General features: G+C 36.2%; 1 protein-coding gene and 1 long non-coding RNA gene across 4 annotated transcripts in view; one reads left to right on the forward strand and one right to left on the reverse strand.

Moving 5' to 3' along the window:
- The window catches only part of Cdh12 (cadherin 12), an 836,266-nt gene that overhangs the window by 106,752 nt on the left and 708,315 nt on the right, over nt 1–21,199 (reverse strand). The window lies entirely within an intron of this gene.
- On the forward strand, nt 14,259–20,332 carry LOC138841421 (uncharacterized). Its single transcript, XR_011376426.1, has 3 exons — nt 14,259–14,353; nt 18,443–18,627; nt 20,205–20,332. It is a non-coding gene; the product is annotated as an uncharacterized lncRNA (long non-coding RNA).

Consider the following 21,199-nt stretch of genomic DNA (forward strand, 5'->3'; position numbering starts at 1 on the left):
TTACTTATAATCTTTATACTCAGAAATTTTTTTCTTCTCTTCTGAGCTCCCACAATATTTTTTAAATAAATTAAGAGTATTCAGTACATGATCCTTCACATTGTATTTTACATAGTTACCTTACTTTCGTGTTTGTAGCTCTCTACAAAGCAAGCCCAGTCTGATTTTTATGACATCCTTAATAACATCTGGGGCATAGAAAAAATAACCCGCAACACCAACATAGAAATCCAGTACCAAAAAATGAAAGTACACCACAATTATGACACTCATGGTCCTAATGATGACCTGTTATGGTATAATATAAAACTATAAATCTACATGTCTACTATATACAAGAAGTAAAGAGTATGGGCTTATTTGGAAATTAGAAAGGAAGGGACAATGTAATCTCTTGCAAAAATTGGCAATAACTCAAATATTTGAGAACTTTTACAGAAAAATATGTCTCAAAGGCATTTGAGAAATGGAGTTCTTATAGTGTAGAAAAAGAAATTCTAAGAGTGTAAATAAGGTCAATCTACTGCAAAGTTCAGTTAAAAAGAGATCTACACCAAGCATTTATGAATCATTCCTTTAATCCTAGCTACTCAGGAAAAGCTGCTATCTGAGGATCACAAAATTATACAAAGTAGACAAGTCCAAGACACTTATTTTCACTTATTCATCATAAAACCAGAAAGGCAGACTGGTTCAAGTGTTAGGATGCCAGCTGCAAGCCAGAGGCTGTGATTGAAAGACATGTCCCTGAATTCAAGTCTTGGTACCCACACCAAAATGAGCTCTCTTACTTAGCAATAATTATGGTTAACATTGTTGTCAATGTGTATTCACTGGGAGCCAAATATTTGCTACTAAATTTTAAATTTCTTTTCATTTTCTATTTTTGTCATCCTATGATAATTACAAAACGGGAATATATATATCTTTTCATCATCCATCCCCTCAATTGCTCTTTCATATCCTCTATTGTCTGTTTCTTACCTTTTTGATTTTTTTTTTTGGTTGGGATTGAACTCAGGGACTGGGTGCTCTTCCTGAGTTCTTCAGCTGAAGGCTAGTGCACTACCACTCTGAGTCACAGTTCCACTTCCAGTTTTCTTGTGGTTAATTAGAGGAAAGAATCTCATGGACTTTCCTGTCTAGTCTGGCCTTGAACTTCAATCTTAGCCTCCTGAGTAGTTAAGATTACAGTCATGAACCACTAATGCCCAGCTAACTCCTTCCTTTTGAGTCAGTTTTAAGAATTTCCTTTACTTGACTCATATCCCAAAGGACTTTCATGATAATCATCCTCATCCCCCTCTTTTAATCCTTTGTCTTTCCATATTTCCCTTTCCTAAATGGTCCCAGTTTTACATTTATGCCATTCTTTCTTTATTTCATTTTTGTATATACATATGGGAAAGTTCATGTGATAATTGTCAGTTTCATTCTGGTTTATTTATTAGTACTTGTGATTGTATTAAATACTATTTTTGGAAAATCATTGCAATTCCCATTAAAAAGAAAACAACAATACAAAGGAGATTATCTGATATTTGACCATCAAACATTGCTTAAATTTCTTTTTGTAGACCTTTATGCTCAAATATATATAGAAGAGTTACGAGTATTTAACGGAAAATATTGTATATACTATAAAATAATGTATAGGACTGACAAGTGAGTCAAACAATACAGACCCAATCATGAGTATTAAAAAAGGAAAAAAAAAAGAAAGAAACCAAAACGTAGTGAGAGTTCAAAGGCCTGACATCTAGCCTCCGTGCTAACACACACTTGCACAAAAGTTAACTTAAAATGATACTTGCAAAATTAAGAACACTATTTTTATTCACCAGTATATGGAGTACCAGATCTACAAAGTCTATATTCTTGTTAAACAATGTATGTATAGGGCTGGGAAGGTGGCTCAGTGGTAGAGCGCTTGCCTTGCATGCCTGAGGCCCAGGGTTCGATTCCTCAGCACCACATAAGCAAAAAGAAAAAAGTCAGAAGTGGTGTTATGGCTCAAGTGGTAGAGCGCTAGCCTTGAGCTGAAGAGCTGAGGGACAGCGCCCAGGCCCAGAGTTCAGGCCCCATGACCGACCAAAAAGAAAAAACAAACAAACAAACAACAACAACAACAACAAAACAATGTAGATGTAGATTCAGAGAACATGTATACCTCCATTGTTTGAAGGAGCAAAAAAGGAAGGAAGGACAGAGGAAGAAACAAAGAAGGAAGAGAAACAGACTAAAAGGAAGGAATGGCATATGGGAGGGAGGGGGAATCGGGGAAGGAAGAGGGACGGAAAGAGGAAAGGGAGGAAGGAAGACATTTAAAAAAAAGACTGGTGGGAAAACAGAGTAGAGAAAGAAAAGAGGAGGGTAGAACAAAAGGAAAGAAAGAAGCCTACTTAGTTGCTAATTAACATTGACCTTGTAGAGACAATAGGTCAGTATTTATTAGCTACTAATATGAAGATTGAGCCTTGTGAATGTGAGAGAAGAGCTCTACCATGTGGCTACACTTCAAACTAACCAAATTCATGCAACCAAAAAAAGGAAGCTGGGCTCCGGTGGCTCATGCCTGTAATCTTAGCTACTCAGGAAGCTGAGAGCTGAGCATCATGGTTCAAAGCCAGCCCGGGCAGAAAAGTCCACGAAACTCTTATCTCCAATAAACGTCTAGACAACCGGAAGTGGCGCTGTAGCTCAAGAGGTAGAGCTCTCTCCTTGAGCTGAAGAGCTGAGGGACAGCGAGTAAGCCCAGAGTTCGAGCCCCATGACCAACAAAAAAAAGTTACTTGGAAGCAGGTGTCTCATCTTAATAGAAATTATGTCTATTTAAAGAGTAAAGGCTACATTCTCTCCTTTTATTCCATGCTATATTAGTTTTCTCTACCTAAGTGTTAGTCTATGCACTGTTTATTATAGTAAAATCACATAGCTGTCCAAAAGCCTAGTGATCACCTGGGAGCTGTCGTCCCGAAATAACCAAATATTAAGCATTGTGATGGTATTTATGTTTCTTCACTCTTGGTTATCAATTTTTTTTTCATTTTGAGAGTCAACAGAAAGCAAGTATTTCAAAATATTCAGTTAAAAATCTGTTCCCTTCCAATTAATTCTCTTCTCCCCATTAGAACCTTAATCAATAATGTGAAAACTAGTCCATAGTTAACATGATGAAAAGAGCAATTCTGTGACTGAACATTTGTATCATCATGCCCAAATAAAGGCAAAAGGAAAAAAAAAATCCCCTACACCAAAAAATGAGCATCACAGCCCACATCACACATGTCACATCAAACAAAAAACACCATGCTGCTCTGCCGTACAGATCCCTTGGCTCATGACAGTTGCTTAGTAAATATTGTATAATAATGTGGATGAACTTAAAAGTCTGATTCAGCCTCAGCCAGAAAAAAAGATTGTTCATATTTCTTAACATGTTTTCTTCAATGCTTCGTTAAGTGAGTCACACTCACCCACTCTGTAGACTGTTATCTACATTATGATTGTTTCTTCCCTTATACAGAATCTTTTCATTTGATGTCATCCATTTGCCAATTGTTTCCCCTACTTCCTGAACAGGTGGTATTTCTCCTCTGAATTGTTTCTGCCTGTGGGAAAGTACTGTCTGCTTTCAAAGTTATAAGACTTACATTAAAATCCTGGATTGACTTCATTCTACTCTGCTAAGGACTCTATATCTCCTCTGATTACACATACCCAGAACCCAGAAGAAACTGAAGGATTCTTCTCTATGAAGAGGAAGAGAGTCTTAGACAACAGTAATCATTAACGGCAGAAAAATTAAATTGGGGAGTAGGAATTAAGAGAAAAAATATTTTCTAAAATTTAATTATGTATATTTTTCCAAGCTCATCACCAATGGCATCAATGACTAGTTTAGTATTCTATAGTCAGGGAAGAGTCCTTTCAAGGTAATTGAACCACTCAATAAAAAAAACTAAACACTAAAGACAAAACAACTACATGTCAAAGACATAGTAGATGATGTGGAAATGTGACTCAAATGGTAGAAATGGTTGCCTAGGAATCACTAGGCCTGCTACCAAACACACGCGCACGCACACACGCACACACACACACACACACACACACATTAGAGGAAAACTTCATTAATATAAACTAAAAGTACAATTAAATATGAAAACAACAGTATCCCAGAAATGGAATACAAGTGATGTGGAATTTGAAAAGCAATCAAAACTATAATTCACATCCTGAGAGTAAAGACATGATTGTATGAAATTACCATTTCTCACTGAGAATATTGCATAATGCGTAAATACTGTCCCACACAGGCTAGCTCAAAACTGAAACATTTCAAAAATACTAGAAATACATATTACTTTCAATGAGTCACTCATCCACCACAATCAACCTAAATCTGATTCTCTGTGGCACAAACATAACATCTGGTTAGTTTCCTGATATTTCTTCCTTAAATTCTTCCAATAAACTTCAGTTAACATTTCACCATTTCTATCTTATAATGACCCCACTAGTGTAACTCTTTGTTATTTTATAATATAGACCTTAAAATATCTTTCTATTGCAGGAAATGATGTAAAAGATATGTTCCAACAAGGAGGCAACAAAGTAAAGCAGATTAGAAGTTATAGAATAAAAGCAGTGATGCCAAATAGAGGTAAAAGGGATAAAATTAAAATGATGATTAAACACAGCTGCTATGTGAGTGAATTCAAGGTATAAAACCCATTAGTGTAGCTCAGAAAAAACAGAGGAACACCCTCAAGTCACACGATTAAAAAGAATATTGATATTTGATTTTTACCAGTGGGGTTGAGATTGATGATATCCTGGCACATGTACAAAGGACTTCCTCACAGACACCAATAATTTGATTTGATGGGAACCAAAGAAATGTGGAAAGGAAAAAAAAGTTCACAACTCAGCTATCAAGAATATTTGCAGAACTCTGAACATGTATGTCTTGGTCATCCTTTCTGCCTTTAGCAATAAAAGATAAATGGAAAAATAAACAAAAATGATTTTCAGTGGATATGGGATGAGAGTTTCTTATCTGTGTATCTACTGTCTGATTTGCTCCAAAATCCAAAAGTTTTGCAGCTCTGATGTGTGACACGGTGGAAAATCCCACACTGACCTCTTGTGAGGGTTGCAGTCAAAATACAGGTGTAATAAAGATGACCCACAGGAATCGCTTCAGGATACCAATTAAGGTATGGATGACAAATCACTGAATTTGTGCTGAGACTTTGGCCCCAGCCCTAAACTGTCTTTACCTTGCTCTAATGCTTCTGGTATCAAGCGCCTTGGCAAAATGCTCCTTAGCCTGAACTCACAGAGATCACAGGACATGGGGAAAGGAACAGAGCACATGTGTTTGTCTTTCAGCCTGAGGAGAAAATTAAGGTCAACAATAGTTTCTTGAACTGAAATTGATACAAATGAAAAACAAAAAAATTAAATTCATAAAGAAATTGGAGAATATTTTCAAATTTTGAATCAGCTTAAATTTCGAGTAGTGACTATTTTGTTTTTCACTGGGTCTGGATTTAGGGCTTCGAGCTTACTAGGCATGTACTCTCCCAATTCAGCCACTGTTCCTAGCCAGTGCTTTGCTTTTAATTACTTTTCAGACCATGTATCCCATTTTATCCAGGGGGACAAATCTTGGATTGAGATCCTAAGTATACTTTCCACATATGATTATAGGAATGAGTTATACTGCCTAGATTAATTTTTTTCAGATAGAGGCTTCCCCTTTCTTTGAAAAGCTGATCTCACACTGAGATCTTTTCCATCTGTACCCCCTGAATGTCAGGGATTATAGGAATATGCCACCATAATTTTTTGACTGTTTTCCAATTAGCTAGACCCTCAAAACATTGGACAACAATGAATAAAACAGCATAAACCTGATCCTTTAGAGCTTGTTTTATGGTGACTGATTGGAAAATGTGAAACCAAATCTACCATGCCACTTTCAAACTGTAGATTTTAAATTGTTACCTGTGATCACAGCTTTCTGGATTTTTATTCCTCTGATTCTCTATCCTACCAGTGACCCTCTTAACACCACACACCACCCTACTGTGACATTTCCTGAAGTCTTTATTTTCTGTTTTCCTGGGCCATGAAGACCTTCCACAGATAGTGTAACAGGCTCATTCATTCCAGCCCAGGAGAAATACCCCTTCATTACAGAGAAATCTTCCATTACTGTCTTGAAAATAGCTCTTGTCTCCTCCTTCATGGTTTTATTACCCTTTACTGGCAATTGTAACCAACTCTTAAAATGATGTCTTTATTCTCCTACTTAGAGTTATCAATGTTCCCCTAACTAAAATAAATGAATTAAAAAATAATTGAAACCTTTTGTTCTGTTTGTTTCTTAATTTTTGATGCTGAAGTGCATGCTTGATTACTATGTGTAACTGAAAAAAAAGAAGAAAATTTGTAAAGGAAAAAGCAACTCAAACAAATAAAGATTAAATTTAACCAACATACAGGTACCTACAAAGTTGTTTTTCCTTCTACTCATTAATTTTTAAGTCAGTAAACGATTGATGTATTAATCAGCTTTAGAGATAAGGGTGTTTAAAATTAGATTAAGTTTTGAGGTAGGATATGAATATAATTACATACTGATATGAATGTGGTTACATACAGCAGACAGTTCAAAATTTTCATCATTCTGCCCATTCTTTCTAGGGTTTTTGACATGTTTATTTATCAAGTAGACTTTCATTTCTATGCATTTAGTAGAAATGAAAATTTCAGTGCTTTCTATATGGCATAATGAGGTTTTGATACCTACTTTAGGATATGATACCACCTTATTTGCTACAGGCCAACAGAGAGGAGTAACTGAAAAGAAGAACCCAGACAACTCCTAAATTGTATGTGCCACATTACTCCTGAGGGAAGGGAAAGGTGCTAAAAGGTTCCATATAATGAGTCACTTTCTGCACTGTTGTCTTGCATAATTTACTGAGTATCATCCCTTATAGTGTCTTGGCTATTTTTTCCCTCCTGTTCCCAGGGCGAATAATTTTTCTCACAGCTGCTATTTTCATACATCAAGACTTAGGTGATTTGATGGAGCTTTGGGCTTGCTCCCACTTATGTGTCCATTGTTGAGAGCTACAATCAGACTCCTCCCAGCCCCAACCTACCCTGCTACTTACTGAGCTGACTGTCCATCCAAATTTCAGTACATCACAACTGTCATAATGTAACCTGATATACCACTTCAATGTAGGTGCCAGTCAGAGTGAAGGGTTAAAAAAATCAGGTCAAGTATACAGAAGTTAAACTGAAAATCATTCCACCAACGATGTCTGGTATATTTATGGGGAGAGACGATGGTAATACACAGCCAGTGACCCAGATAGAAAAGAGGGGGGTGGGCAGGCAGATAATTTTCTCCCTAATCTTAAGAGCACTGGGTGGGATTTAAGTGGCAACTATATATGAAACTGTGAAGCCAGCACATAAAATATAATTTCCTTCGATGTTGGCAAGGAGAGAGGACTGCAGGTGGGCACCGTGAAATCCATAGCATGCAACAGGAGTCTGATGGAAATCATTTCAGAGAAGCGTGTGATTGCTGAGACCAATTTGAAGCTGGAAGGAAAACATGATTACTTTGTATCTGGGAGTTCCTGCCCCAGCTCTACCCCCAAGTGACAATCAGAGAATTCCACTTGCCTGCTTTCTTTCCCAAACCTTAGAACCATGAAGGACCTGCCAGGGCAAAATTTGGAAGAAATTGCTTAGAATTTTCTTTTTTTTTAAATTGTCAGTATCTGGTTTAGTAGTAGCTCTCACAGAAGAATAAAGACTGTTTACTTAGAAGATTCCATCTGACATCTGCAATAAAAACGAAGGTGTTACCTCCTCAAACTGCTTCTACCTCGCTCGACTCCAGTTGGAATTAAGGGCAATGATTGTTGTGTACTTTTAACTCTGAGTTTGGACACTCTGTTCTTCAGCTCAAGGCGAGCGCTCTACTGCTTGATCCACAGGGTCACTTGTGGTTTCTAGTGGCTTATTGGAGATAAGAGTCTCACGGACTTTCCTGCCTGGGCTGGCTTTGAACCGTGATCCTCAGATCTCAGCCTCCTGAGATTACAGCCTACTAGGATTCCAGGCATGAGCCACTGGCGCCCGGCTTGCTGTGTTTATTTTTGAGCACAATCTCAGTGACAATTACAGAAGCACACAGACAACAAAACAACTGAGCATGCGCACTGTGAGATTGTGCGTCCACCATGACATGGTACCCAATATTCCTTTGACCAAAGCAAGTCACAGGATGGAGACCCTACGTGAAGCAGCAGTGTAACAGAGCCACGTAAAAATGACAATCCTCAATACATTGCAGGTGTTTCCTCTACACCTGTTGAATGTTGAGAGGAAGATTGTACTTACAATGAACTGATGATGTTGGAAGGTTGGATGGTTACATACAATAACTGTGAACTTTCTCTCAAATTGAAAGTAGGGTAAACATGAAGATGTGAAAAAGGTTTATTTGTATGTAATAAGGATTTCTCTTACATAATTACTTCTGCACCTTAGTATTTGAGACTTATCTTTCCTCCTTTGCTTATGCTATTACTTTTCTCTTCTCTTGTGAAAAGCAGATTCATCCGTAAAATGATATTACAGTAACTAACCACAGGTTAGTTCCAGTCCTAGATTTTGAGGTATCCCCACTGTCACTTCTAACCTTCATGAGAATTTGCCAAAAAAGCCAGGCTCAAAAAGCCAAAGGCCATGCTTTCTCTCCAATGTAGCGGTGAGACTTGAAAATCTAAACTATTTGAAAGCATATACAGGGCTATATATTAGCGAGTTTTATTACATGGAATGAGATTTCATGGTGTTATATTTTGGATAAGCGATGGATATTGGGATGTTGAAGAGTCTGAGGGCACTGAGAGTGATAGGGAAACCAATGAAAAGAGGAATGGCAGATAAACACAGTCCTAATGTTCTTGGATCTTTAGGAAAACGTAACTAGGAAAATTGACAAGATAAGTGGCGGGGTAGAAGGGGTGTTGAGCACAGCAGAAGGGTGACTCTGAACAAGATCGGTTGTACGCAAACAGACTTGTTGAAAGGAACACGATGTGTACAACTGTTGAAAGAAAATACTAAAAACACCACAAGAGAAACAGGCAATACAAAACCAGGATGAAGCTCTCCCTCATAGTTTATTCAGTCTGCACCTGGCTGAGTCTCATCATGGCCAAAGATGCTGAAGAAGTTTGTTGCTCAGCACTAGCACAACTGTCTCTCCCTTTTTGTGTCAGCTGGAGCTGGACTTCAGCACATATACAATGCTGAATTTCTGCACTGCTGAGCTATTCAAGCAATTTTCTGTGCTGTCACATTTTGTATGGTTTTTTTGTTTTGTTTTGTTTTCTGTTTATGAAATGTCCCCCAAATCCCCAGTGAAGCTACTTCACCATCTCCACAAGTGTTAATAAACACCTAAAACCCACAACTCCAGAGAAGGAAGCAAGTCGATTGCAAATCTATGGCCATCCTGTGCTGAACAGCTGCACCTTATCTGAAGCATTACCCCTAATTTTTTTGCTCTCAGCAGCCAACACTTAAAGGTTTATAGGTAACTGTGGCTTCCAAAAAATTAAATAAATAAATAAATAAATAAATAAATAAATAAATAAATAAATAAATAAAAATTACAAAAAACAAAACAAAACTAATCTTATAAACTCCCGAACTTTTGTTCTGTTCATCAGTAAGCAATGTAAGTCATCACATAACAAAAGTAAGAATCAAGGAAGCCAGATGTTAGTGGCTCACGCCTGTAATCCTGGCTACTCAGGAAGCTGAGATCTGAGGATCGCATTTCAAAGCCAATTCAGGCAGGAAAGTCCATGAGACTCTTTTATCAAATAAACCACTAGAAAACCAAAAGTGTTGCTGTGGCTCAAATGGTAGAGCACTTTCCTTGAACTGAAGTCTGCAGAAACAGCGCCTAAGCCCAGAGTTCAAATGCCATTACTGACAAATAAATAAATAAATAAATAAAAATAATCAAGAAGATATGAGACCTAGGAAGGGAAAAACAAATTTTGTTACTTAGAGTTACTCTAGCTAGTTGCATTTTATCATTTTCATACTAATGTCAACAAAAAAAATCTAATAAAAATTCAGGGCTGATAATATGATTACTAGCTTGTGGTTTTTTGATAATTTTCATTGATAAGAACTTTAATAAAAGCAAAAAAACTTGAAACAAATATAATCATAGGTTTATTGAGTAAACTAAATATGTGTTAGCCAAAAAATAAATAAATAAAAAGTAAGAAATAGTCTCAGAGCCAGGCGCCGGTTGCTCATGACTGTAATCCTAGCTACTCAGGGTGCTGAGATCTGAGGATCAAGGTTCAAAGCCAGAATGGGCAGGAAAGTCTGTGAGATTCTTATCTCGAATAAAAACCACTAGAAAAGGGGATATGGTGCTGTGGTTCAAGTGGTAGAGCTGTTGCCTTGAGCTGAAGAGCATAGGGACAGCATCCAAGCCCAGAGTTCAAGTCACATGACCAACCAAAAAAAAAAATAGTCTCAGAATAAAGGGTATTTTAACTTTGGAGGGAGAAGAATGTGTAATTTTCTGTTTCCTCACTATAGTTGATATCACCATAGATTTTAAATTAGGAGTTAAACCTTAAATATATTTTCTTTAATCAATCCATGGCAGAATGTACGTGACTGGTATAAAATTCCAAATTCTATGTGCATCAAATGGGAGAAAATAGCTGTTATTTGATATATAACTAGATTGTTCTAGTTTAGAAAAAAAATCTTTTTCTCAGCTATTTTACTGCCTACAGGGATATATTTAGTAGTTGTTCTCAATTTAACACCCAGGCTACCACTTACCTAAATAAGTTACCATGTGGAAAATGAGTATACACTTTCAAACCAGAGCTTTGTAGATGAATTATTCAGAATTTCCAGAGCTACAAGTGATAGAAAATATTCTAAAAGCATTCTAAGGGAGAAATGGCCTTACTGACTCACATAGCTAAAAAGCCAGGAATGGTCCAGCTTCAGATACATTGGGTCAAGAGGTCACAAGGATTTGAGGAGGACTAGTGTTGTTGTTGTCATATATACATATATATATATATATATATATATATATATATATATATATTCCTCTGTCGGTTTTGAGTCACAGTGATTTGTTTTTCAGCCACAATAATACCTCATCTACAAGCAGAATGGTGTTTGTGCATTTTCTGTCAGCTACTTTAAGAGAAGGAAAATGTTTAACTTTTTGTGGGATAATTTCAGAACCATAGTTACACTGAGAACTCACTGGCTGTCCTCAGTCTGACAGGGATTATATGACATATAGGTATATCATGCTGGTTTTATTATATATATATACATATATATATATATATATATATGTGTGTGTGTGTGTGTGTATAACATGTAGCATGGATACATATATGTGTGAATGTATGCATATTTATATCACACAAAAAATATAGAGAAAGGGCTGAGATGCTGGGAGGACAAAATACAGAACCAACCACCCTAAAAAATCTGATCATATAAGTACCTCTTCGATGGTCACTCTCAAGGAAAGTTACCTGCTCTTCTGTGCTAAGGGAGGAACCAAGGCAACAGCGGTATTCACAAGGCCATACGTTGGAAATGATCTATACAATTTGTGGGGCAGGGGAAGGGGTTGGGAGGGAAAGTAGGAGAAAAATGGGGGAAGTGGCAACAAGTTTGACAAGAAATGTACTTATTACTTTATGTAACTGCACTTATGGAACTGTAATCCCACTGTATATCACTGTGACAAAATAAATCTTTAAAAAGGATAAACAAGAATACCAACCCTTAGCCACACTAACCAAAATAGAGGACACAAATTAATAAAATTAATATGAGGAAAAATACACAACAAATGCCAGTGAATTTTAGAGTATCATCAGGAAATACTTTGAAAACTCAAATCTCAAAAATCTATGGTATATGCATACATTTCTAATCTTATATGACTGGATTATATTAACTCTAAAAGCTATTAACAGGCAATGATTGAAGCAGTAATAAAGTTTCTCCCAACAAACAAGAACTCCAAAATGGATAGATTAATTGACAAATTGTACTAGACTGTAAAGAGAACTAATAACAATATTTTTCAAACTGGTCAGTAAAATAAAGAAGTAGGGAACTCTGCCATATTCATTCATTGAAGTAGTATTACTTTATTACTTAAGCTTGATGAGGAAAAGTAAAAATGATACTTATTAAAATAAACTAAAAATGGAAAAAATTAGCCATACTAGTGAAGCACCTTAATAAGAAGCCTAGGAATGATCAAAAGAAATAGATTGCAAATTTAACTATAAATCGAAATGATATGTTTTTCTCCTAAAACACACCAAATTACTTTCCTAAGAAAAGTTTCAGATGATGGTAATCACTGTTGCATTTATTGCCATTTCTTGACTTGCCTTTGTTTTTAGAGAAGTCTTGAGTTTCACTCAATTTAAAATCTAAATTACAGTTTGTAGAAATGTCAAGTCCAATATAGCCTATTAAAACAAAATCTAAGAATCAAAAATGTAGGTGAAAGCTGGGCGTTGGTGGCTCACACCTGCAATCCTAGCTACTTAGGAGGCTGAGAACTGAGGACCACTGTTCAAAGCCAGCCTGGGCAGGAAAGTTTGTGAGACACTTATTTCCAATTAAACACCAAATAATGGGAAGTGGCACTGTGCCTGAAGTGGTAGAGCGCTAGCCTTGAACTAAAGAGCTGAGGGATAGCTCCCAGGCCCAGAGTTCAAACCTCATGGCTCAAATAATAATAATAATGATAATAATAATAATAATAATAACAGATGATATTCACCACATACTTATGAGACTACTCACCATTATGTAGAGCTAGTTGTATTTCTCCTAATTATTATTCAGATTGCCAATACAGGGTGGGCTATTGAATGAAATGATAATCCAAGGTAACCAATAACCTTTTTAGTTATTGTGACAAATAGCTAAAACCCATAATTCAAGTCTCAGGAGATTTGGAAAAATGATGAACCATGGTTATCCTTATCTTGGCTTGAACTCAGACAGTACAAGGTAAATATATACTGAAAATTATGAAATGAAAATTTAATAATATTTTAATATTGACATCAATTATTGTATGTAAATTGAAATATTCAATGGAAATGTTCTTTGTATTTGAAAATTTGGTCAAAATCATTCCAAAGCTTAAATTTTGAGAGATAGTTTTTTAAATAATTAATGGCATGTGTAATTTATCAGATGTTACCATTCACATATATTTTTATACACAATTATTTTCAAATTTAATTCAAATAGAAAAATACCTTTTGAGATTTATACATGGAAAAGTTTGTAACTTTTCTGAGTGCACTAAATTTGCCATGATTCTGATGGTTATATTGCATGACTTGAACTATTTTAAATATCCCAACTGCAAAATCTTGAACAAATTATTGCCCAAGGAAATGTTGAGTCTTAAAAAGGGAAATCAATTTGGACAGTTTTTTGCAGTTTCTCATCATAAAGATCAAACAAGGGCTTAGAGACAGCCCACATACAAATATGTGTATATAGACATTGAGAGGAAATTAAGAACCACAGTATGCCATTTTGAGAAAGTCAGGTTTGACACTTTTTGTTCTATTAAATAGCAGGTAAGCGGGATATTACATATAAAACCAAGGACACGGTATGCTTTTGAACAAAAACAAAATGAAATAACAGAAAGGAAATGGACTGGAAAATTGTGAAGCAAATTCATTTTTTTTAACCAAGAAACTTACATAACTGTTAATCCTATCTTTCGACATCAAATTCAGTCGGGTCATTTCAATAACTCTTACAAGGTTTTTAAATGAAATCCTTGCTTGCTCAGTGTTCCCACTAAATTCCCAAACTAAGAGTAAATCTTCAATCTTCCTACTTGAAAGAGGCCTGAACAAAATACTACACAATTCCTCTCTCAGTATGGAGCATAAGAAAACTTTGCATTCTACAAAGTATTAAAGAGGATGTAGCTCTTTAGAGAAGCAGTTGTCAGCCTGGATTGTAACACAGAATGTACAAAATACCCCAGAAGTAACTGAACCATGACATCACAATCATTGGCGTGAATCAAGGCAGTTTTTTTTAACGATCCTAGGGACTCTAGTTACAATCAGACTACTGCGTATTCTTCTTCACTTTTCACAAGGTTCAGGGAAAACTAGGGTGAGAGGAAATTCAACAGTCCAGAGGTCCTCAAAGCTGGGGTTGGCAGAAGCGGTGGGTAAGTGAGGAGCCAGTTCTATTGCTACTATTTGAGGAAAAGCATGAGATCTCAGAAGCCAATTGTGGATGTTTAAAATGGACCTATTTATCAGTTGTTCTAAAATGAATTCCATCAGGAAAAAATATGTATAGATTATAAAAACCCCACAGAGAAAGGTCGCAAGTGAAACCCATGAGGTGAAATGCTAGCACAAGAAACATTGGCACTGCCTGGGGGAAGAAACTGAGTCACTCTCTCCAGTAGAACATTCCCAAGGAGCCTGAAAACGTGGCCTCCTGTGGTGGTTGTGGGGAATAGTATATGAGATGTTTACACATCTGAAACAGCTAACCTCAAAACCCAAATAATCCAACCAATACATGGCCAGATGAATTGAACACTTCCCAAAAGAAGCATCGATGCATGAAACAAATACATGAAAATCCATCTTTAGCCAATATGAAAATGCAAATCAAATCTACTTTGAGGCTTCATCTCACTGTAGTCACAGTGTCTATCATCAACCAATCTAAAAGGTAGGAAAGTATTAGAATCTACTCAAGTCTGGCTGTCAGAAACAGGAAGGAGAATGGTTTGTATCTTCCCTTAATATCTAGTTTCAGGTAACGATCACCTCGTACTTCTGGAAAGAATCTGAAAGATCAGTGCCAAGTGGTTAGGAAGAAAAACTATTAAAATAGATTGTATAGGTCAGTATAGAATAAAATGTCAATTATTTAGTTTTCTAGGTTTTTTTATGAATTATACCAGAAAATTGACTTTTAAGCATTTTCCATTAAAATACAGTAATTTTTGTAAGGATTGTGATAGTCTCATTAATATTAGGTTTCAAAAGAGGATTCTATAGCAATAGTATGTAACAGAATTGTATTCAATTTGTCCTTATCACGTTCTGAACTTGTCCCTCGTTTCTTTTTAATATGGGTACTTACCAAAGAAAGGACAAAAGGAAGCATATTGAAGGGTGTTTTCTTTTATTATTAAAAGATGACATCATTTAGCCAAGGTCAATTGAAGTTTAATGAGTGAAGGAGTTCCAATGGATGCTGACTGAGGTTTATAGCGCATCGTTCGTTTGCATCCTCCCTCTTTATTTTAGTGTCCTTGATCTTTCATGTATGGCTTCTCTTTCATAATCATCTGCTTGATTACCTATCTGCTGAACTGAGGTTGAGTCGCTAAAACACCAGAAATCAGAATAACCGATTGTGGAAATCTTTCACGTTACTGTCATCTTTCACTTTCTTCTTAACAGAATATCTTTTTTTTTGTACTTTAAAACACCATTTTATTTCATTTATTATTATTATTATTAAGTTTTTTTAATTTAATTTAATTTTATTTGTGAACATACTGTACAGAGGGGTTACAATTACATGGGCAGGATAATGTGTACATTTCTTACCAAGCATTGCAGCCTCCTCCTTTGTTTACCCTTTACATCCCTTCCCAGCCTCCCCCCTCCCCCCTAATCACAATCCTTCTCCTTCCCCCCGCGCCCCCCCCCCTGCACCGACGTTGTAAAGCTCGTTTTGGAAATGACAACTTGTACTTCTCATTGTTGCAACAGGTCCACCTGTATCCTTAAACAACTGGTTTTTCCCCATCTCCTCCACAAGTTATACTGACATCAAATATAGTGAAAGCAGGGGTTATACTGTGGGGGAGGGACATACAAAGCAACAAAGAGATAATCTTATAAATGCTTTAGAAACACATGCATGAAAGAAAAAAACATTAAAATACATATCTAAGGGTTCATTTTCCTGACATCACATTATTTGACCTTTTCAATTATTTTATTTTATTTTTGTTGGTCATGGGGCTTGAACTCTGGGCCTGGGCGCTGTCCCTCAGCTCTTCAACTCAAGGCGAGAGCTCTACCACTTGAGCCACAGCACCCCATCTGGTTTTCTGAGTAGTGTATTAGAGATAAGAGTTTCATGGACTTTCCTGTCTGGAGCTGGCTTTGAATTGAAATCCTGAAAAGTCAGTCTCCTGAGGAGTTAGGATTACAGACATGAACCACTGGCACCTGGCTCATTTTTATTTTTTTTAAATATTTTTAACTGTACTTAAAAAATTAATTGTACAGGTGATGTACAGAGGGGTTGGAGTTACATAAGTAAGGTAATGAGTGCATGTCATTTGGAACAGGGCTACCCCTCTCTCATTTTCTACTTCTCCGCCCCCCCTCCCACTCCCGCCCCTCCATCTAAGGCTACTGGCTATGTAAATGCACCAGCCACTGCCATTCCCATAGGAAACAAGCTGTTAGCTCCTTGTTATTCTTTTGTAAATCCTTTGGAAGAAAGTTATGATTCAAATTATAAACAAACGACTAGCCTCCTTCAGTACTTGCCTGAATCAAGTCGTGAATCAATGTCTTTGATTTAGTTCCCATTGAGAATTACTGAAGGATTGATTTGTCCACAATGTACCACCCCAAAACTATGAAAGGTAAATGAGCAGAGGATGATTAAGAAGTAGCTGGTGTGAGGAAGCTCCTGGATTTCTATTTGCCTAAAATCAGAACATTGTATTTACATAGTGAAAAGGTGTCCTACTTTCTCGTCAACCAGTGAGAATAAATGTTACTGCTGCAAACTCAGGCCTTTTATCAGCCTGACCAGAGTGTCTAAGGACCAAAGCCTAGATTTACTAACTGACCTTTCTGTGCCAGGTATTTTATTTCCCTTGTCCCTGGAGATTCAAACGTTTTCCTTTCTCTAAGATTTCACTCTTCTTTCTTGAAGATAGTATGCAAACTGGGATTACAGGCTACATTTCTTAAAACAACCCATTATCCAAGTGTCTTATAAGTATGTATGTGTGGTGTTTGGATAACACAGAAGTAGTTATTCTAAAGTAACTATTATGGTCATGAAATGAATAAAAGCCAGAAGAAGAATATATAGATTTGTGCAATTACAATATACACATGGACTGCCTCCCATCAATGCCCTGATCCCCTTAAAGACGTTACAAGTTAGCAAAGGGAAAATGAAATTCCACTTGAAAAGGATCTTGTAGGGCTGGGAAGGTGACTCAAGTGGTAGAGCACTCGCCTTGAGCCCACGTGCTGAAGGACAGCACCTGAGCCCAGAGTTCAGACCCCATGACCAACCCCGCCCCAAAAATCATCTAAGACAGATAAAAAGAGCACTCTAGAGCGCTCTACTTTAAGTGAGTTATTATTTCCATTTCACTGATTTGAAATATCAGTAGAATATCTTATGGAACAAAAAGACATAAGTTATCTGCTCAGAATATTATTCCTTCACATAGGGCAAATTAAGCATGTTAAATATAATCTGTAAACTGTGATAAATGTATCCACACATTATAGGACACAAGATCAATATTATTTTTAAATATGATTTCACTAAATTTATCTTTTCCCACTGAAACAAATACAACAAAGAAAATATCATGAACATGGTTTTAAAGCTTTTCTCCATATCAACTCTCATTTTTAACTGGAATTTTAAAAAAATGTAAATAGCTAGCTGATGTTCTGTATTGATTCGGACTGAATAATAAAAAGGCAATCACATTTCAAAGTTTTATATGCCAGCTTGTAAGAGTCATTATGAAAAAGTGACTAGTTCAAAGAGAATATTTCTTTTGGATAATTTCAATGTGTTTGTTATATTCTTAGATATTTACAAATTCCTATTTATAATTACCATTATACCTGCAAGATAAAATTACCTTCAGACTTGGACACGGATGGAAAACATTCTTGTACAACATATCTTTATTTTCATGCTCAATGAACCTCACAGGTGCAGTTTATAAGGAAAACACAGATGTTGACTTCTTCATTGATGAGGTTCTGAGGCCTTGAGGCTTGCCTGACTGGTCATGAGTCTGGCTTTTAACAATAACTAAAGTGAACACATAGAAAAGTGATAGTAATATGAATATTTCTTGTCCACAGATGTGAAAATTGAATATGGCTGGTAGAATTTGGTGGTTGATTATTGTCCTGTGTGAAAATCAGATTTTTCAATTTCCTTTTATTGTTACTTTGCTATATATAAATTTGTGCTTTCTTGATTTCTCCTTTATGTCTTCTTTCAGATTTTGACATCAGCAATGAGCTACTCACACAGGCATGATGGTGACTCATGAAGCTACCAGAAGGCAGAGACTGGGAAGAAAATAGTTCAGGCCATCCTGGAAGAAAGTTACAGAGTCTCTGGCTCCACAAGGAACCTTGGTATTTGTTGTATTTACCCAGCATCCCAGTTTCACGGGAGGCTCAGGTAGCTATCAAGACTGCAGTCCTAAGTTGTGCAGACATCTAGCTAAAATTCAAAGCATTGACTGAAAACTAACTATATGAAAAAACTAACTATAAGAAAAATGACTAGGAGGGTCTGGGAAGGTGGCTCAATGATAGAATGCTTGCCTTGCATGCATGAGGCCCTGGGTTAGATTCCCAGTACCACATAAGCAAAAATGAAAAAGAGCTGGAAGTGGCACTGTGGCTTCAGAGGTAGAGCGCTAGCCTTGAGCTGAAGAGCTGAGGGACAGCACCCAGGCCCAGAGTTTGGCCCCACAACCAGACCGACCCCCACCCCCGAAAAAAAAAAAAAGAAAAAAGAAAAAGGACTAGAAGAATTGATAGAGTATTAGACAAATTATGTGGAATCTAGGAATCCCTAAGTTCAAACACTAGTACAAACAAACCCAAATACCAATATATTTTCCTTAATAATAATAGTAATATGTAAAATCACATATACTCATTTCAACTCTTTATGAAAAGATTCAGGTCGGAAGTATGTTTCAGTATCAGAATGCCTTGGATTTGGTCTAAGGCCTGTTATAAATGGATGGAAAGAGAGAGGGAGAGAGAAAGAGAGAGAGAGAGAGACAGACAGATAGACAGAATCAGATAGATAATTGTTAAAATTGTTTTAAGTTCTGATTTTGTCTCTAATCCTAATCTGCAGTGAAATTACACACTTATTCAAATTAAGATTCTGGCTAATTCTTATTTGTGTTCTCACTAGTTATCATTATTTTTATCATGCGATCTACAAATTCCCCATTTCAAAAAGTTACATTGGCAGTAAGAAACTTAAATTGGATGTTAAAGCAATACAATTTTCCATGTACTGCTGAACATCCTTGCTTCCATTTCACTAACTCTCTTGTACGTTCCCAAGACCACTGAGATGCTTCTGAATCAGTATAACTACTATAAACACAGGAGGAGCTAGCACAGCCCAATGCTCATCTTTTCCATTGAAAATTTTGAGTTTGCTGAAAAACTCAATAGCAAAGCATTAAAAAAATACTTTGTCATTTTGGCAAATGTCTTTTTTATTCATATGGAAAACTGACATAACCGATGATCAACAAAAAAACAAGTCTCTTTTCTCCTGCTCTTCCTTATGGTGAAATATTTACTCAAATGTGTGTAGATGATTTATCAGATTACAAAATATATACCTTATTAATGCACAAATCTTCACATAAGAGATTATTTGAAGACTTTCTTTCTTTCATCACAGGCCAAAAAAATGTTAATCATGCTTCAATTTCACTTAAGAATGTGTTATTTTATAAGCTTTCTCCCAGTCCTTCTCTCATCAAATTTCTTACCTAAGCTGTCTAGCTTTTAAAAGGTCCCCTTAAGTTTTTGAGGGCCTGCTCTTTTCACCATTTGCAGTATTGATTGTACCCACTAGATGTCACCACTTTCTTTGTAAGATCAATTTGGAGCATTCAGGACTGATAAACATACAAATCTATTAAATCTAAAGTCAATACTGTCTGTGAGGAATCATTTAGATGTATTCAGATTTAATTCATATTGTGTTTACTACTTAAGGATGAATATTAGCCTGACACATGATAATCAAGATTTCATATGCCTTCTCATCAATGTTAAAGAGTTTTAAACTCAAACTTCTGAATCTTTTTCCTTCAAATCTGCAGAAAATATTAATGGAACTACCAACAGAGACATGGAGGTAAACATCTTCATATCCATTTGAAAATAATGAGACTTTGCAATATAGTTTATTTTGTTTCTCATTTTCTTTCTAGTACTATTAATTCAAATTTTCTGTAAAACACTATACAGTGACCTAGAAATAACTTTCAGGACCTTCACATTTTATTCTCTCATTTATGTGTTCCTACAACATTTAGTTTCCTTTTGACTAATGTCTATGCGATATTCAGACACTCAGAATGCATCAATAAATGAAGTAAAGCAGGAAACTGCCCAGCCTTGAGGGATGTCCAACCTAATGGAGGTGTAAACTTTTAACAACTGTGATGCAGACAAGAATATTGACAGAAAAAGAATTGCCTGCCACTAAAATCAAATACCTTCATTTCATCAGAAACTTTAGAGTGACAAAGCCTATATTTCAACCAATGAAACTGCCTATCAGTAATTTCCAGTGTTCACGTAGCCAGAGTTTTCTGAGTATAAGAAGCTATTTTGGAAAACAGTTTGGCATACTCTGGTACTATAGTTGCCTGTGAGTTTCTATGCTGTATTTTTATTATAGTTCTATGGCATCCTTCGAAGCTTCCAACTATCAAAAACTATTTAGGAATGCAACTGGAGAAAATAGAAATAACAATGAGGCAAAGAAAGGAGCCTGAGAATGTTTAGAGTCAAATTTACATCAGCAAAAGATATTCTCTTTGGCACCAGAAGCCTGGTGTTTCCCTAATTCTCTGTGTGTTGCTCACATTTGTAAAGCAGCTACAGAGAAATATTTTTTAAGGCATTATAGTTGACATTTCTCTTCTGTGCTATTTTTTGGGGACATGATATTGGTCAGTGTATTTGTTGAAAGGCTTGGTACT

Source organism: Dipodomys merriami, unplaced genomic scaffold (assembly GCF_024711535.1).
Source record: "Dipodomys merriami isolate MVZ:Mamm:240054 unplaced genomic scaffold, mDipMer1.0.p SCAF_32, whole genome shotgun sequence".
Classification (NCBI taxonomy): domain Eukaryota; kingdom Metazoa; phylum Chordata; class Mammalia; order Rodentia; family Heteromyidae; genus Dipodomys; species Dipodomys merriami.